The following is a 20469-nucleotide window of genomic DNA, read 5'->3' as shown; positions in this document are numbered from 1 at the left end:
TTCTTCTGCATGCCCAGTGTATTTTCCTTCTCAGATGATTTTTATATGTTCTTATTACCATTATTTTCAAGCAATTTCATTATGATGTGCATGTTGTCATTTATTTTGTGTTTCTTGTGATTGGGGCTCATAGAACTTCTGGGATCTATAGATGTATAGTTTTCATCACATTTAGAATTCTCTCAACAATTGTGTCTTCAAATATTTTCTGTAACCCTTTCTCTCTACTCTGCTTTAGAGAATTCAGTTATGCACATATGAGGTCTCTTAAAGTTGTGCCACAGATAGGTCGCCAAAGCTCTCTCTATTTTTCTAAATTTTCTTTTCTCCGTTTCATCCTGAATAGTTTCTATTGCTGTGTCTTCAAATTCACTTCTTTTCTTCTGTGATGTTAATCTGCTCTAATCACATTCAATGTATTTTTCATCTTACATATTATAGGTTTCATGTTTAGAAGGTAGCTTCAGATGTGTGTGTATCTATACACATTTTATATTTAACTTAAAAATATTTAATACAGTTATGACTTTTAATGTCTTGTCTGCTAATTCTAACGTATTGGTCAGTTCTAGTACAGTGTCAGTTGACTTAGTATTTTACTTATTAAGGGTCATACATGAGTACTTTTTTTGCATACTTTGCAACCTTTGATTGGATACCAAACATTTTGAAATTTATCTTATTGGGTGCTGGATATGTTTGCAGCCCTAAAAACATTCTTGAGCTTTGAGCTGAGTCTCTGTTAAGGTACATTACAACAGTTTGCAAAGCCTTTTGAATCTTGCTTTAAGAAGTGTTAAGTAGGTACAGGGCAGCACTAGATCTAGGGTTAATTATTTTCCACCACTAAGGCAAGAACTTCCTGAGTACACCACCCCATGTCTCATGAATTAATTTGTCAGTTTAGCTGGTTAGCAGTGTGCATCAGTTCTAGTTTTGTTTACACATCATACGTTGGTCAATGTAATGGTTTTGGCAAATTATTTCCCTGAACTCTGATGGCTTCTTCACATGCATGTTTTAATCATGGTGCTTAATACTCAAGGGAGATCCCCCCACTGCCCCCGTTACCACCCACAGCCACTTTGGTCGGCTGGACTCCATCTCCCCAGTCCTGAGAGTTGGCTAGATTCCATCTGGGTTTGTGTTTCCTATAATGTAGTCTGAAAACTCTCAAGGCAATAAATTGGGAGAGTTGTATGGCATACTTTGCCTGTTTTTTTGTTTCTCAGGATTTGTTCTCTTTCATCTTCATTGTCTGACATCCATTGTATTGGAACTCCTTGTTTCCTATAATTTATCTAATTTAGTTTAGTTTTGTGTTTTGGTTACTTTAGGCAAGAGGTAGATCCAGTCTCTGTTACTCCATTTTGGCCAGAACAGAAGTAAAATCATGACATTAAAATATATATATATATATATGGGGAGAGAGAGAGAGAGAGAGAGAGAGAGAGAGAGAGAGAGAGAGAGAGAGAGAGAGAGAGGGAGCAGTCCACTGAAAGCATCTATATAAAATACTGGCAAACTTTTTTTTTTCTTGTAAAGGGTAAGATAGTATGTATTTTAGACTTTGCAGGCATATGGTCTCTGTTGCACATAATCAACTCCGCCATTGTAGTGTGAAAATAGAAATACATAATATGTAAACAACAGAGCATAGCTGTTCCAATAAAATATTATTTACAAAACCAGGAAGTAGATTGGATTTGCTTCACAGGCTCTAGCCTACCCACTTCTAATCTAGGTCAATGCCACCCCAGTAACAAAGATTAAACCTAGTATTAACATCTTGTTTTCAAAATATTATACTCCATTTAAAGAAATGAGAGTTTCTTAGGAAATGCCTTAATTTCAGTTTGAGGCAACAAAGTACAAAGTGAGCTTGAGACAAGGTAAGAAATACCCAGATATGGGCCAGGCACAGTGGCTCATGCCTATAATTCCAGCACTTTGGGAGGCTTAGGTGGGTGGATCACCTGAGGTCAGGAGACCAGCCGGGCCAACATGGCGAAACTCCATCTCTACTAAAAATACAAAAATCAGCTGGGCGTGGTGGCACACACGCCTGTAATCCCAGCTAATTGAGAAGCTGAGGCAGGAGAATAGCTTGGCAGTGAGCCGAGATCGTGCCACTTCACTGCAGCCTGGGCGACAGAAGGAGATTCCATCTAAAAAATAATAATAATAATAATAATAATAATAAAAAGAAGTACCCAGATATTAATGGGATCAAAAGTAGCTGAAGTGAAGGAACTTCAAGGGGCCAACTTTAGATATTAGAGTATAAGAAAGAATATGAATTAATTTACTATAACAAAATTAAATGGTGTTTCAGAAAGAATAACAAGTACAAAGGGATTAGAAAATTACAAATTTGCTTCATACACTCTAGTGTAATGGTTTAGTCACTCAAGGATTATCAAGAATACTAGGAAACAGAAGAGGTACACTGTCTTAAAATATCTCAAATACTTCAAAATATCACTCCATAGTTTGCTTATTAATCATGAAGAGAAAAATGTACTTTTTAAATGGTAAAATGTGATGGGCACTGTCTTAACCAAGTGTTCAAATATATAGTATCATAAATAATAGAAAGCCCTGATATGATTTGCTTTCTAACAAAAGTAAGCAACAACCCCTAAGTAATATTCTTGCCAAAGTGTTTAATCTGATCTAACTATGACAAGATAATGAAACAAATACAGAATGTGAATTATTGTAAGCAACGTTTGGAGTTGGCCATAAAAAGACATCAGGGTCATAAAAAACCAAAAAATTAGAATGTGGGGCAACTAATTTAAGACACAGTAAATGGACTGTTCATGAATTTTGATTAACTCCTGGATGGAAAATTCAAACACCGAAGTTATAAAAACACTACTTGGGTCAATTAGGTAAATTTAAATATGGACTCTATGTTATCAGATTATTGTATTAAATAAATGTTAATTTTCTTAGATATGATAATAGCCTTATGGTGAAAGTCATTATTCATAAGAGATACGCATTGAAGTATTTTGTTGTGAAGTGTCCTGCTATCTTAGTTTAAAATGATTCAAAAACGTTGTCACTAGATAGATAAAAAGATAAATATAAATGATATGTATAAAAATACTAACAATTAATGAACTTAGGTGAAGAATATAAAGAGTGTTTATGGTATTCTTCTATAAGAAGAATACAATACTAAAATGCCAAAAATTAAATTTTTGTAGAAATATAGACCTTTCTTCTAAAATGTAAAATTTCCCTCATTAAAATACAGGCTTCAGATGACTGACTTTAGAGTCTATCTGATCACCAGATTGTTTCTCTGAATAATTTTACTGAGAAATAGTTTTGGAAATAATTTGCAATTTATCCTTTATATGTTACATACTTGGTATATTACGCATCATTATATTATGCACCCCGTTGTCCTTGAAAGATGACATATTAAGCATCATGCAGATAGGTGATTTTAAAAGCTTTTTTCAATAATGAATTAGAATATTGCAGTTTAGACTTTCAATAAAAGCTAAACATGGAAGGAGGAAAGAAGGGAAAAGAAATGGGAAGAAGAAAAGAGACAGAGAGGGAAGGAGATGAAAGAGAGAGCAGGAAAGGAAGGAGAAGGAGGAAAAAAGAGAAGAAAGGAAGAAGACTCCACAAACAAGAAAAGGAAAGAGGCAGACAGACAATTGCTTAGTGAACATTATAAAATGTGCAGCGTTCCCTGAGGACAAACCATTTCCTTAACCAGATCCTGGGCTTCCAGTTGTGAACTCATTAAGCCCCATATTCCAACATCAGTCTTGGCTTTTCTCTGGGAGACTCTCAGGATTTCTAGTCTAGTAGTTCAGGAGAATCATTGCTAGGCCAAAACAATTGCCAAGTCTTGTTCTGATCATCTTAAAACTGGTCTAATAATTATATTTCTGCACTTAAATCTCATTTTCAATAAACACATCCCCATAACAGTCCTCCATGTCTAACCATGAACCTGTCCAGTGCCATTCCCTATGACTGGATGCCAGCCTTATCCCTATCAGTTTTCACAAGACCAGAAGGCTGAAAGGCTACCCAGCAGCTGAGGTCTGGCCCAGTTCTCCCAGCAGTCAGAGATGCCTCAACAGCTTGCTTGCTGCCAGACCAAGTTCTGTCCCCTTCAGTCCACTGATTGACCCAAATTAGCCACCTGTCTTGTTGAACCTCCAAGACTGAGACATCCCAAATGACTGCCTCATTCCATTGCTGCTTGGCAGCACTCCCCTAGGATGCAGCCTTAACTGAGCCAGAAAGAACATGCAGGCCAGGAAAATTGTTTATTGCTTGAATATTTTATTCTTAATGGCCTGTTCCATTCACATTTAGGGTGAGGAAGCAAACATAGTGAAATAAAATTCTAACAAGTGAAGCATTTTATATCAAAGATTCATGCCCAACAGTATACAACTTCCTCACCCCTATGCTCACCAGTCCTTCAGCATTCCTGTTGAGCACACAACTGGCCAGACATAATACAAAGGCAGAACAATCACTTCTCTTGAAGTTTCAACTCTTTTTTTTCTATTTTCATCAATACTACTCCTTTATTTATTCACTACCTTCCTATACTACATGCTGATATTCTATACCTCAGAAACAATTAATACCTATAATTAGCACATGAAAATTAATACATGAAAGGAATTCTTTCCTCCAAAGTTACTGTGACACATCTCACAATGAACTTACAGGAAAAACACTGTGTAACCAGACTATGAACCATATTTTTAAAATTGATATTTCAATAAAGAGAACTCCCCTCATAGAGATTCCATCTCTGATTAAAATAATCCGTTATGTGAAAGGGGACTTAAAGTTACAATTCTTGTATATTATCTCATCAAATTGGTCATTAATTCTTGTGTGGTACGTACATTTTACAAAAGAGAAATAAAGATACCAGAGAAATTGAGCAACCTGACCTCACATGCTCAGCAGGTGATGAAAGGGAGCCTTTGTTTTTATTTAAAAAATAAAAACAAAATATTTACAAGAATATGATCTTAAATTTTGTTTTAAAATTTAAATACCTCTTTTAATAAGGCTTGCACACCTGCAAATTTATTGGGTTTTTTTTTCATTTTATAATGATTTTTGCAGAACCTTTTCCCATTAAAGGATAAAATCAACATCTGTCTATTGAAGTTGACTGAACCATCAAACTCATTTTACACCCACTTCATTTCACAGCTACAATTACACTTCCTCAGCCTGGAACATCAAAACAGAGTCACAGCCAAGTTTTTCACCTTCATGGCTACATAAAAAAAAAAAAAATCTAACAAATGCATTCCCCTATTTATTCATTGGTTAAAAAACAAAACAAAACTATACTGAAAAAAAGTGAACTGGCATAAAACAGGAGTTTCATCATAGGTGAAAAAAAATCGTATCTCAAGTTCCAGATTTCTGGGAGATGGGGGAAAAGTAAATATCTCTATTAAAATCTACTGGCACACCTATTAGTATATATCTTCAATTGCAGTGAATGGTTTATCATCAAAGTTTCACAATTTTCCAAACGTCGAAAGATAAGGGAATGAAACGCCGTCTCTGGTGATTTTTATGTGGGTGTATAAGACCAAATCCCAAACACAGATACAAAGAAATGAAAATACTAATTGAAGTTTATATCCTATGTAACCTATGGCACGCTAGGATGACTGAGGCATAAAAGGAACCATTTTCATGGTTCTGCATAATAGTATACCTAGCCCATGCAACTTCCCATTGGTCTTTTCACCCAAGGCTCAATTCTATGTTGTAAAGTATCACGGAAGCTTCTCAGAGAACAAATATCTGTCCTACATAGACATGCCTCATAATATCATAGTATCTCAATATCCTAGCTGTAAAATAATGCCTGTGGAAGCAATTAAGAGTCATACAAATCAAATTCTCATTATATCGTGGGCTTTAAATAAGCATGCTGTCATTTGACTACTTTATTAAAAGATTATTTTCAGCATTTTACAGTAACTAGAACAAGAGAATATAAAAAGCTTACATGAAAGAAATAGTGGTAAAAATTATTCTCTATATGATTCACACCAATAGGGGTCATTTAGTTTAAATGTTATTCAGATGTAAAGAATGGACCACTCTGTCCACTATTCCTTTTAAGTACCATAATAGCAGGACAGATGAAAAAGCAAGGAGCAACGAAATTATTCTCAATATTTTAAACTCCGCATATTTTCAAAGATATTTTATGATAAACTGCCTTCTAGATACAGTTACCTACTCATTCCATAGTAGGCCTCTTTAATGATTTTCACTGACCCTCAGATTTTGAAGCTAGGTGAGTCCCTATACAACCAAGTTTTTTGTTTGGGAATAAAGAATGTTCCACATCACCCAGTGTTTGCTGTTCAGCCAAAGTAACTATTTTTTTAAGAATTTATCGTATTCACTATAAGACTAACACAAGGAGACAAAAAGTTCTCAGAATTTATCTTATTTCTCTTTGCACTTTGCACAATAAAGTTAACAGCTGAGACTGTATTTATTTTTCACACTAGCTTAAGCATAGCACTGTCTTATAAGGAGATACCCCATTGTCTTTTCTTGACCTCTTTTCACTGCAAAACATTTTCATTCTAATTCTTTAATTTCTAATTTTATTCATTATTACAATATTTTACAGTATGGGTGTTAATGACCCCATTAGTGTCCAAGAGAAATGAGTCATTTTACAAAATAATCTATCTTTATACAAGATAATCTATCCTTAATGTTGTTTCAAGTTAAAAATCCCCATACAACTATTTCCCAGGTAGTCCCAAGAGTGGACAAAAAGTTTAAAATAATCATGTTTTGAAATTCCAAACCATGAACTCAATTTTCTTGGCTGGGAAATTTTTAGTTATATCATACCAAAGAATATTCCAGTCTGAAGAGCAAAAAAAATGATATGCTAAGAGTAGAATAAGGAGTGCTCTGATTAACAAAACAAAACAAATTAAATTAAATTAAAGGTAAAAAAAGAGAGACAGAAATGTCATCAACAAACTATGACCTTGAGGAAGACGCCCAGCTTGTGAACCTCGGTTTCCTAATCTGTAAAATAGTTATAATTTCCTTGAAGGAACAGAACCACCTCACTGCTTAATTAGTTATACAGTGAAAACGTCTGTTGATAAAAACATTGCTTTTTCTTTTCCTTTCTTTTTTGGCTCTGGTGGACATACCCAAAAAAACCAGTGTGCAAATGGAGAGTTCTGTGCAGGGATGCAGCAGCGGTGGGGTAGGAGGAATCACAGACATCATTTACATATGGCATGTTTCCTCTTTCGCCAACTAATTACATTCTACTAAACAACAAGTTGATAAATACCATCGTTAAGTTCTTTTCTTACTTTTTATAGAACTGTAAAAACGAGGATAGGCGATTTACCAAATAACAAATTAAAATAATTTCAAAGCAGGAAATAAAACACTGCCACCCTCGATAGCAAGGCCAATAAATATACTACAGTCTCCTCTGCTGTGGAACTGCACATAAGGAGCCTGCCGAGTGTTCTTCATCACTATCTTCTTTCACATCTATTTATTAATAGATTCCATAGTAAAAAAAAAATTCAATAGAAATGTGAGTCTCATTTTACTGAACATAAAACTCACTCCTTTCAGAAATGTTTTATCCAATTAACTTAAGTCCCCATAGACATATTTCCTAATCATTTTAAGGAAGAAGGAATGATACTTCAAGGTTTTCATTGATATAAAATATGCCTCTAATTAATAACAGTAATGAGAAAATTAAGATAATAGAAGTAAATCATTTCTAAGTATAGAAAGCACCCAAACAAAGAAAGAATTCAGATTTTTGTTAGTTCCTGGCCGGGTGATCATTTATTTCCAAAAACGTGTTTCCTGAAATCATTTTCTTTAGAAAAATTTTACGTGTTTCTTCTGGAAATACAGTTAAGACAGTATAGATATTTGTGACTGTTTTTCTCTTTTGACAAGCAGAAAAATGAACCTAGACCTTCAATACAAAACAGAGTAGATGAATAATAGTTTTTCAAAAATAGAGATAGGGCTCAACTGTGATTGCCATTATACAGTAATTTGCATTTGTTTGAGAACCAATGAGAATTAATGCAGCAAACAGGAGCTCCCTTGTCCTTATTTGCAGGAGTGGTATTGTTCCAAAGATAATAACTCCCTATAAACTGAAATTACTTAATATCTCTGAGTCACAGGAGTAAAAATAAAGCAGAAATGATAATACTTGTCTCTTAAGAAACTGTAGGGAGTAGATGATGTGTATATAAGAAGCAAAGGGCAGGTGGGAACATAAAATACTCTGTAGCTATTTTGTTATCATTCATATTATTAATATAACTATTAATGTTGTTAGACAAAATAAGTGTTCACAGACCTGCGAAACATAAAGCAGAGTTTTATTAACTTTTTTTACATGTGCTACATGTGTTATATTTTAGAAGAGATTAAAAAATTTAGTTAACCTAACCATGTCTCATAATGATAAAATCTCTGCATTGTGGAGAAGGGCGCTCTCCCCTTGTCTGTTACACGCCTACTTAGAGGTCCTATTGCCATCTCAAGGGATCCTTCCCTGACGGCGCTTTCTGCATCTCTCAGCCTCAGTCCTCCTTCAGTCCTATCCTGGTCCAGCTCTCTCTGTCTCAGATGTGGATCACCCAGGGAAGAAACTACCTTACTCTTCTTCTCAGTTCCAATTCTGCCTTCAAGTGGATGAGCAATCCTCCTAAAATATAGTTCTTAGTAAGAACAGTAAATAGACTCAATTATAAATGCAATAAATAAAATAATACTATGCATTTAAAAATACATTTTCAAGGTGAAAATGATTAAATGAATCATGACACTTTCCTCCTACCACATATATATTACAAATTAGTCAAAAAAGATATGCATTACTGATGTGGAAAGAGGTCTATAATTTATTGCTAGTTGAAAAGAAGAAATTGTTTAATGGTATGTATTGTGTCATCTCATTTTGTAAAAAAGTAAATTATGTACCAATGCATATAAGCATATAACAAATATACATATTTGTTCATAGTGACCATATATTTTGAATGAGATTGGGGGAAATTGGAGATTTTATTTACTTATTTCTTTTATAGGGGATGTAATACTCATTTTAAATAATTTTTTTTTATTTTTAAACCACATTTTATCATATGCACTCTCAACAAATTGTCTAGTGATTTTGAAGCAGTCAGTGGGAATTTTTTATTTATTTTATCCAATATTGTATTGTTTGCTTTTCTTTCATAACAAAGAACATGTATTTCTTTAGAAATTAAAAAAACTTAAAATCCCATAATGTTTTTAATTAAAAATGTGGATTTAGGCAAGGTTACCTTTATTGGCAGATACAGCCTTGAGTAGATTGTTTTTATTCCAGTAGAGAATTACTTAGGCAAGTTGTCATTTACCATATCATCTCAGAATTCTATTAAAATGGGCAACAGAACAATGCCTTACAGTGTTGTGAGTATAAGCTAATATAAGTGGATTATATGTAAGAGGTTTAACAAGCTATGGGGATCAGAAAGGGTTATGGAAAAAAAGATCCAGTTCGATATATTCTCTTTTCCTATAAATACTGTACTGCTAAACGATAATTAGAAGATAAGGAGAATCGGGGAGTTTTGTTTTTTTACTGGTCTTAGAAGTCTAATATTCTTCACCCAATAGACTCCACCAGAAATTATTTTCTTAGAGAAGCTGTTTCTCAGAAAAGCCCAAAGGGCTGGCCTACCTTCTCAGATGGCACTTTCCCTGCCTGTCACTGAAGCTGTCAACCCATAGGGTCATTTTTGAATGCTGTGGTAAAATGTTTGAATTAGATATTTCTGAGGTTCTTTCCATACGGTGAACTTCTAAGCCACCAAATTCCTCTTTCCAGGAACTTACAGAATCTTCTATTTCTTGAAGATCAGTTGTAAACACTTACCTTGTAGCTCAATGATAGGAATGGCAGCTATATTTGGCTAAGAACACACAATAGGTGAAACTGCCCTAGTGAAATGTACATTAAAAACACTGAAAGCAAGACAAATGACTGCAGACCAGGCATCAAGGCCAAGTGTGGACACGAATAATGCTAGAAAAGTTTGCAGAGGCCAAGCCATGGAGGATCTTACATGAAGAGCAATTGAACACCATAGAAGGTTTCAAACTTGTTATGGGGTTCAGAAAGATGGCGAAATAATCTCAATTATGATGTGAAAATGTCAACATAAGTCAGCTGTGTCAATCCTTGGCTCGGAACTCTACAAAGCCTCCTTGTCCCAAACAAAGTAAAAGCTAAAGTACTTCTAGTTCCCTACAAAACATTCTATGATCTAGGCCCCCATTTATCAGATTTTAATTCCCACTAATCTTTTTTACACAACAAACATTTCATGGTATCACAAGAGAAAAATATTTTAAGAGCAAACAACAATCATTTGGCCACCAAGGTAGTTTGCTTGAAGCAATTACACTCATACTGCTCTCAGGCAGCAAGTACTAAAGCAGTCCCATATCATCCCTTTTTGAGAAGACAACTATAAAAAAAAAAAAAAAAAAAACACCACTCAAGGAGGACTTCTCTAAAATCCTGTCTATTTATAAAATGAATCCACAATATTAGGGAAACATAAATGTCTGGCTGCTTTCCTTGGCTCTAAATCTCAAAAAGGAAGGATTGGAAGGTGGGAATCCAGTCAGCTACAGGAAATCCTGTCCCTTTGAGATTTTGAAGTGATGCAAATATTTGAGCACCCAGCTGGTATTCAAATATCTAACGATGAATTGAGTGAATTCTCTGAACTTCTCATGAACATAGGTATGACAGAGCTAAAAATGAACCAAGGCCATTTTTTTCTGCTGCACTTAATTTATGCTCATTCTTTGAGTATGTGTATGTTGACCAACAACACAAGCATCGCTTCACATAAAATAAACTCCCAGTGACTACAGGCATCTTCCACAGATTTGGATGCACCAAAATTTGTGAAAGGGAAGCAAGATGAACTTCGTCACTTGATTCCTAGAAATTTCTCAGCTACTTTTCCCAGATACTCTGGGGGAAAATGAAGCAGAACAAATGTTTGCACAACCACCATTTGGGAAGCCCCATGTCACAACAAAAATATCTAACAAAATTCAAGAAACACAAAGTGATATGTACAGCATACTAAACCCATTTCCAATGATGCTGCCCTCAGCAAAATGAATATGTTCTTTTTTTCCTCTAAGAGAGGAAGACACTTCATTCCCTACAATCTGGAATGCTCAAGATAGACAGACACTGCAGATGTATCTGAAAACAAACTTCTATGTTGTCAGCAACTCATGAAGATTGAAGGCTGCCTCCTAGTATTGCTAGATTTAAAGTTACGGCAGCATTTCCATTATAAATACAATTTTCCAAGGGTTTATAACCCAGCTGTAAAAAATCTGCTACAGGATCATGTTTTGTAGGCTTAAGAAAAAAGAAAAATATTAAAGTTCATTACAAAAAAAGAACATTTTAAATTTCATCTTGAAATTATAAATATGATTGAATAATTTTCACCCAAAACTTAATTTTAATAAGTAAATTTCATTCAGTAAAATAAATAATGCATGAAAAATAACGACCAGAAATTTATGAGATGAAAATCTATTTTAACCTATTCTGAGTGCATGTTGGAAAATAACTTTGAGCAAATAACTATATCATTCTAGAGTAAATTTTACTTTGTTGGACTAGATTTACTCTCGTAACCATGGTTATAGATAATTATGAATATCTATATTTACCAAGTTGCCAAATGATGTTATACTTTAAAAATAACTCCGGGGCAAAAACCTGCTTCATGAAGTACGAAGAGAGAAGTAAAATCCTTACTCCTAGTAGCCTCTGTTTCTTTCTGATACATACACAGAAATTCATACAAACACTTGCCGTCCCTTCAACATACACAGATTCACATACACACAGATACACACACACCAAGTGCAAAGCTTTTGGTTGTTTTTTGCTGTTCAGGAGTAAAAGGCAGGTCAAGTCTCTGAATAAATAAGAAAGGGGAAAAGAAGGAAAGTCAACCCTTAAAGAGATATATATAATCTACACTTAGAAAGGATGGACAAATAGTGTTAACAATCTTTTGCAAAACAATAAATTTGTATTCTCCACATTGTTAGAATCTTCCCTCTGCCTGCTTAGCAGAATATTCCTTACTCAGCAGTCATTTCATAGAGAGTTGATAATGATAATGAGTGAAACCACAAATTTAATTTAAAATAACCACTTTCAGAGTGAACTTGTTGTTCCTCAAACATTTAAATCTGAAACTACCCACACAGTTACCAATCAGAAGAGATCACAATGAAGGCGGAGCAGTCACAGCAGAACTTCATTGCCCTGAGAAGGCAACTTGCCTTCTCGCTCTCTTCTTGGGACTTTCTTTGAAGCTCCCCATCTGGACCAGCTTCCACTAGACGACACCTCTAGATGCTTTTGATTTTGTACTGCCCCTCTCAAGTTTCATCTCTCACAAGAGTCTCTCTCTTTCCAAATTTCAATAACTCTAATATTTGCATACGCTGTTAATTGGGGTACCAAATCAAGAAGTTTATGGCATGTAAAAGAAAATGTAAGTAAAGCATGTCAGAAGAATATTGTTCTGTATTAAGAAAACATGTTAAGGAAGGGACTTTTAAAGAATACTGGTACCTAGTAAGAGATGTCATTGAAGAGATAATAAATAGGCCTCACAAAGGATTGAGTTTCTCTCTGTGGAAGAGAAGAAATTTTGAAGGATGATACTATTAAATTAGAATGATGTTAAAAATAGATGACTGAAAAAAAAGTGAATCTGATTTTTAAAGGTCAGTAAGATATACCTAGAAAAAAATACTAGACCACTTGATTTTTAGGGAAATGCAGAACACTGCCATCCATGCATATTTTAATAAAGCTTTTCTTTTTCCTTTTTTTTTTTAAATTCTTAGCTTATACCGAGCTTTATGTTGAAATGTTCTTTGGTTTCTGTCTTCTTAAATGTAGCAGACTTATTCCCAAATTAAAGAAAATCAGATAAGTATGTGACTATTACAGTTAGGGATTCTAGAACTTAACATTCATTATATAAATAGATCACTGTTCACTGTTCAGGATGTCAATAGAGGGAAATATTAATTCTGTCCCTTGGAATTCTTCCTCATACCTTGGAAAGAATGTCAAACACTTAAGCTCTTTTCTCCTTGTTGTGTAGACTTGGTAATAACTTCTAAAATAGCTTACTTTCCCAATTACACTTACTGGCTCTGATTTTGTTCTTTATCCCAGACACGTCTCACATGTAACCTAGAAACATAGTTTATTCTAAAGACAAGCATTTTTCCCACTCCTTTCCTTTGTCTGTAGAATAGAAAATACTTCTCAAATAACCCCTTGTCCTCTTTAACCTTCAGCATTTCTTAACTTCTCCTCTATTTTTGGCGTATACTATCTTTTTAAAAAGTTTCTATAAAGGTTAGAAAAGGAATTTATTGAATTTTAGAAGCATTTTCAATGAAAATTATACAAGTCTGATAAAGTCTGAAGTGGAGATTGATTTTTTCAATGTTTTAACACAGTCGTGTCTCTTTTTTTTTAAGCAATGGAGGGACATACATTTATAACAGCAATATTAAACAAGGTGTCAAGGAGCTGGAGATAAAGGCATTAGTTATGCATACATGATTCAAAGGGAGTTGTCTAATAGAAACTTGATATACAACTTGCTAAAAGCCCTTTGTCTAAGGATTTCCAAGTGTCAAATAACCTTTCACTGGATATTTTATGACCTATTGTTACCTAGATCTTCATTCAAATATAACTTATAATTTTTCTTTTACTAATCATACCTAAAGCTAAGTCTCTGAATAAAGAATATCTTTTTAATTTAAAAATATTGTTAATTAATAAAGGTAATTGTCTATTGATCATTTGCTATTCTTAATATTTAATTTTTAAGAAATTGGAAGCTGGGCACAGTGGCCCACACCTGCCATCCCAGCACTTTGGGAGGCCAAGAATGGAGGATTGTTTGAGCCCAAGTTTCCAATACCAGCCTGGGCAACATAGCAAGGCCCCCACTCTACTAAATAAATGATAAATTAGAGATGGTGTTTGCCAGCCTAATTAAGATTAAATCAACTCCAGCCTGGGAATATGATCTATGCACAAAGAAATAATTGGATCCTCCTGTCTAGAAGACTGACCAAAGAAAGAAGCAACAAGATAGTCTAAAACTCAGGTATATCCCTTCACCATTGTGATTAAATTGAAAAATAAAAAAAAAAAAAGGAAAGGATGATAAGCATCCTAAAATTACTTTTACAGTAATACTATTTATTTGTATAATGCTACATAATGTAGAAAGTGCTCTGATCTCACTGAGATAAGTAATAAAAATATTATATTCAGCATGTAATCCCAGCACTTTGGGAGGCCGAGGTGTGTGGATCACTTGATGTCAGGAGTTCGAGACCAGCCTGGCCAACATGGTGAAACCCTGTCTCTACTAAAAATACAAAAATTAGCCGGGCATGGTGGTGCACACCTCTAATCCCAGCTGTTAGGGAGACTGAGCTAGGAGAATCGCTTGAGCCCAGGAGACAGAGGTTGCAGTGAGCCGAGATCACGCCACCGCACTCTAGCCTGGGCAACAAAGCAAGACTCTATTTCAAATAATAATAATAATAATAATAATAACATAAATAAAATAAAATATTACATCCAGCTTCCTAGGACAAAATTTTAAAGCTACATCAGACCCCAAGTAAGTTATTCTACTTAAAAAAAAAAGATGGTGTAGCCTAAAGTATCTCTAAAATTACTCCCAGTTTTATTAGACAGTAACTAACAATGTTTAACATATTGATTTAATATATATGTAAAACTTTACTTTGTAGTATTCTCTAACTTCTCTTTTTATGTGCATATTTACATTGACTTCTTTATTTTTATTGAATCATAGTGCAATACCTCTGCACATGTGGATGCTTATTAATGTCTACTGTAAAAGGCAAAACCTAAGGCATTTTCACATGCATTACAGGCAGAAAAAGTCAGTAGTAAACGAAGAATAAGGTGGGGTTGTTTAGCCCCCACCACCCAGTAGCTAAGTGAGCTCAACCTAAAGTTGATATCAAATGACATTCTCATACCTATAAACAAGAACAGAAAACAGTCTCCAGTAAGAACATGTTACAGAGCAAGGTCATCCTAGAGGTGAGGACTCCAAGCCCTTAAGGGTAACCACAGGGCTCCGAAAAGCTTGCTTATCCAGATGGGACAGGCCCCAGTCAGTACGGACTATTTTCAGTGCTTAAACTCCCAGCTATGCAGTGACAGAAGAAGAGAGCAATACCTGACAGGAAGAGAACCAAACATTCACACAAAAGATAAAAATACAAAGGAGAGAAGTTCAGTGGACAAATACTGGAATGAGGTATAAAATCAATATAAGCCTCATGGGAAGATGGCAAAAGAATTCAGATAATACACACAGATTTTCAGGAATAGCTTTTTTTTTTTTCTGAACAGCCAACATTTTAAAATGAAGAGTCTCAGCTGAATGAAATATACAGTCAGCTGCTTGAATAACTTAAAGCATAAGTCCTTTTAAGAAAAAAAATGCCAAAAAAGGTACTTTCATTTGCTACAAACAAAGAAGCACAGAACTAGGAGAGATGATGCAAGTAATGAGTAGAATTTGGGCTCTAGGGATAATACGCTGGAAAATTACAAATTTCAGATGTTTCCATATAATATGCTCAACTTAAAACTATGGCAGATTCCTCAAAAAATTAAAAATAAAACTACCATATGATCTAGCAATACCACTTCTGGGTAGATATATCCACGGGAAATAAAATCACTCCCTTGAAGAGAGATCTTCACTCTCACGTTCATTACAGCATTATTCACAATAGCCAAGGTAGTAATGAACCTAAGTGTGCATTGAGAAACACATGGATAAAGAAAGTGATGTGTGTATGTGTGTAATGGAAAAAAAAGAAGGAAATTCCGTCATTTCCAACAACATACATGAACCTGGAGTATGTTATACTAAGTTAAATAAGCAAAGCACAGAAAGACAAATACTGTGTGACCTCACTGATATGTGGAATCTTAAAAAGTCAAATTTGTAAAGCACAGAGTCAAATGGTGGTTTCCATGGGCTGAGGAGTGGGAGGAATGGGAAGATGGTCAAAGGATACAAACATTGTACACCTTAAATGCATACAAATTTTGTTTGTCAATTATACCTCAATAATACCGGAAAAATAAACAAGCAAAAAACCCATGGTAGATCAGAGTAAAGAATAAAGGGAAAGAAAAATTATATCACTTTTGAGGACGTAGTTTACTTATGAGCCAGTCTTATGAAAATGTTTTTGTTTCCTAGTCAGTGACTTTCAAGGAGTGACTTGAAAGTCACTTCCTTTTTTAAGGAAAATCTACCTTTTCCTCCTGCTAGGATAGTTTTCCCAGTTTTTACAACAGCTATTTTTCCAAAATGAGGAACAGATTCTGAATCATCAATATAGTCTTGAAGAACTTATTTGAAAAGTCACCAGTTATAATAATCTATTTTAAATCTCCCGAAGAAAAGGTATGACAAGTTTGTAAACCAAGAGTCATAAAAACAACTAATAAAATATTTCCAAATGGTGACATCATTTTTCAGGGACCAGTTCTAGAATAGCCTAGGTATGTGGCCCACACTGGTCTATATCACTGGGAAAAAATATAGTAAACACTAGTTCCAGAAACAAAAACATAATTCTCATCTACTTTATATTTCTAAAAAATATTAGCAAAAGTGCCATATATAAAATAGCCCTTGATATAACAGACTATTCTAAAGGAATTTTGCTTTAATTTTGAAACATTTACGACAAAATTTCAGCAAAAACTTCAAAGTAGTTAAAATAAATTTTACATTGTCCTATTCTCAAAATGCCTAAAAGTAAAAATAAACCACACATTCTATTTGAACAAATACCTTTCTTGTGACAGTTTCTAGCCATTATCTTGTAAATTCAAAAATATAAAAATGTAAAGAATAAGATTTTACTCATATTTGAAAATCCAAGATCATTTTTCTCTTTCTCCTGGTAATACTAATATTCATTTCCAGCTGCACTGCCCAAAATGGTAGCAATTAATCATAGGTAGCTATTTAAATTTTAATTTATATTAATAAAATTAAATCAAATTAGTTTCTCAGTCACATTAGCCATGTTTCAAGCGCCTGATAGCTACATGGAGCTAGACGCTACTGTATTGGTCAGAGAAGATATAGAATATGTCTATGACCACAGAAAGCTCCATTGGATAGCACTAATATACAGGTTATAAACAGAGAAGGGACATTATACATTTGAATGTATTACGATATAGTTGCTAATAAAAATTCAATTACCAAAGCTGTATTTATTTTTACAAGAAAAATCACACTAAATTTCAAAACTGTTTCTATCATCTTTTACAGTGTAACAAAGTCCATACCCCAACAGAAAGTTTATTTCAATTTTATACTGAGCTCTCCAAACTGGAAATATGGTTTTAAATAAAAAGTCAATTGATTTGTATCTATAGACTACATAAAGACTTATTACATTAACATTCCAAGATTTTCTATGCAGATTCAGGTGAATAGGTTAGCCAAGTTAACCGAATACTCCTTAACCTCATTATTTTATCAGTTAATATCTCTTAATGTTTCATCAGTAAATAATATATCAATTTATTATTGATCTATAACTAGTACATAAAAGTTATTTAATAAACAGTTAATGATTTGTAACTTGAAACATTACAAACATTGAAAGCCTCTTGTCTTATCAAAGAAAAATGGGGAAGACAGAGACTTTCCCCACTTTTCCACATGCCCTTGGAAATTATTGGGAAAAGTGCAAAAGCATGAGTAAATGTACACGTCACCATTTAAACAAATTTAATACAGTCAACTGGCAAACCTAAATTTCTTTATTCAGCTGCAATCTAGGCAGACGTACCAGGATGGTGGTAGTGGTGGTACGTGTGCTGGGGGGAGGGGACAGGAAATAGTTAGGTACAATCATAAAATACTTACACACACATATCTCAAAACACATCTTATGTCTAAAATACACATCATGAAAAATTTCCCTAGATTACAAAATGTCAGTCCTTTTCCTTACTTCTTTACCATTCTACTTTATCTGCCCATTTTTCTGCAAAATTAAGAAAGAGTGGGACTTCTGACAGTGGTATTCCCAGTTCCTTGACGACTCAAACTCAGCTAAGTACTGTTTAAATGTATTATAGTAAATCCAGAAACAATTGAGGACTCTCTAGTTAAAATTAGGGAAAAGGTAAGTGGGCAGAGTTAACAATATTTCACTCACTCATTCTCTACATCTGTCTGACCAGACTGACATGGAGGAAATCACTGTCAACTAAGTTAAAGTTCAAGAAGACTCTCACCATCATCCCAAGTCTTTTAGGAACTATCTGAAAGCCTCCAGAAAAAAAATATAAATAAAGAGAGAGTGGATAAAATAGGAAAAAAAAAAAACAATTATAAATCGTCATCTTCCTATTTAAAAAAAATTTAAAACCTATGAGCTATAAATTAGTCTGGGTAATACTACCATTGGTTTCCTAATATTATTTACCTTCTATTAGAATTAAGTAAATTAATTGAGAAACCTTCTGCTCATTCTTACTGCATGTGGTAGCTGTCTCGCATTCGTGTTGTTAAACTACTACACAGTATAGTTAGCTGATTCAAATTATTCCCTGACAGATAAAACTAAGATATACAATATCATACCACAGCTAATTTATTTAAATTTGTATTCTAAATCTTCTTAAATATAAAGAAGAAATTGTCTCCTTAATGTATCCTTAATTCATTGTAGGAGGTGGGAGCAGGCATATCTGCAAAAGTTTCGCTTCTTGGAAACAGGGAAAACAGCAGCAGTAGCATGAGAAGAAAACATTAAAGATGGCATTTAAACTGTTGCAACAAATGAAACAAGCTCATGCTACATTAAATCCATGCATGAAGTGAAGTCTTGAAACTCATCCTCCTTACTAGAATTCTTGAAAAGTCAGTGAAGTAGGCAGAAAGTGCAGACAAATATTAACCCTGTAATCTATTACAATTCCCTTTGTTCCTAGAAAGAACCTGAAAATGAGAAATCTTGCAACACTGAAGGTCATGAAGCCCAAACCTTCATCTCACACAAGTGAAAACTGAGGCCCAAAGCGATAAAAATGACTTGCTCAAATACACGGCAACAGAATGACAGAGCCAGAACAGGAAGCCATGGGTCAAGAACTCTATCAACAGCTGACCTGTTGTCAGAGCCAGAGGGCCCTGCCCCTTTCATGGAGAACAACTCCTGAACTCTATACATGTTCTTCCAGGATTCCCATTTGTATTTGAAAAAAGAAAAAAGGCTAATAAAGTTATTTATTGCCTATCTTTTGGGGTCTTTTAAATAGATGTCAATGGGACGGCAAGATAATTTAAATATTTAAGAGATTTTTGAAATTACTGATCAACTTCTTGTCAGATGGCACAAATGCAAAAGCCTCCTATTTTTCACAAGACGCAGTCTCTTGTATCATCAATCTAACCAAAGACAGCTGCCAAATTAATCTTCCTAAAACAATTTTAATCATGTCACTCTCTTAGGCACAAACATCTGGTAGCTCCCCTTTGCCTACCAAATTAAAATCCTCACACTGGCATCCAAAGCCCTTCACAATATGTCCCAATCAATCTTTCCTTCCTGGTACTTATTACCTGTTCCCCAGCTCAACTGCAGCCACGTGATGGTCACAAACCTTGTTCTTTCCCATCTCAATGCTTCTCTTTGCCCATGCTATTCTCTCTTGTTGGTACACATTCTCTCCTTCCATAGTGACCTGTCAAAAAGTCTATATTATTCAAGGCTATCTTAACTCTCATTATTTTCTGATTGTTCACTTTAACCTCATCCACAACACATTCACAATCAGATATTACTCCTCCTCCCTTTTAACTCTCCAACAATCTTTTTTCTTTCACAAAAATAATCACATTTCCTCATTTTTACACTATGTATGCACCTGTCCTAACTTCTTTTCCAATCAGACTGAACTCCTTGACACAGTCAGTGGGTCCCACTGCTGTAAGCATCCAACTAGTATTGTTGACTTGCATGCCAAAGGGCTTTACGGACAGAATACACGAGAATGACTTAACCTTCACCGAGGTTTATGTAGAGGCCATTTTAGAGGCAGAATGGGTCTAAATACTATATGTTGCTGTCGAATGATTATGAAAAAAAAACACGATGCTGGCTCTTTGTGGTTTCATAGCCTAGTTCTTCATTCAGCTGAAGTTCCCTGGGACTCAACACTCCCTTGAGGGT

General features: G+C 34.5%; 1 protein-coding gene across 22 annotated transcripts in view; it reads right to left on the bottom strand.

Annotated features, from left to right (window-relative positions):
- The window catches only part of NLGN1 (neuroligin 1), an 887779-nt gene that overhangs the window by 637727 nt on the left and 229583 nt on the right, over nucleotides 1-20469 (bottom strand). The gene's annotated exons all lie outside the window — the stretch shown is intronic.

Source organism: Gorilla gorilla, chromosome 2, assembly GCF_029281585.2.
Source record: "Gorilla gorilla gorilla isolate KB3781 chromosome 2, NHGRI_mGorGor1-v2.1_pri, whole genome shotgun sequence".
In the NCBI taxonomy this organism is placed as follows: domain Eukaryota; kingdom Metazoa; phylum Chordata; class Mammalia; order Primates; family Hominidae; genus Gorilla; species Gorilla gorilla.
The sequence above is the reverse complement of the archived record's forward strand: the minus strand, read 5'-3'. Positions and strand labels throughout refer to the sequence as shown.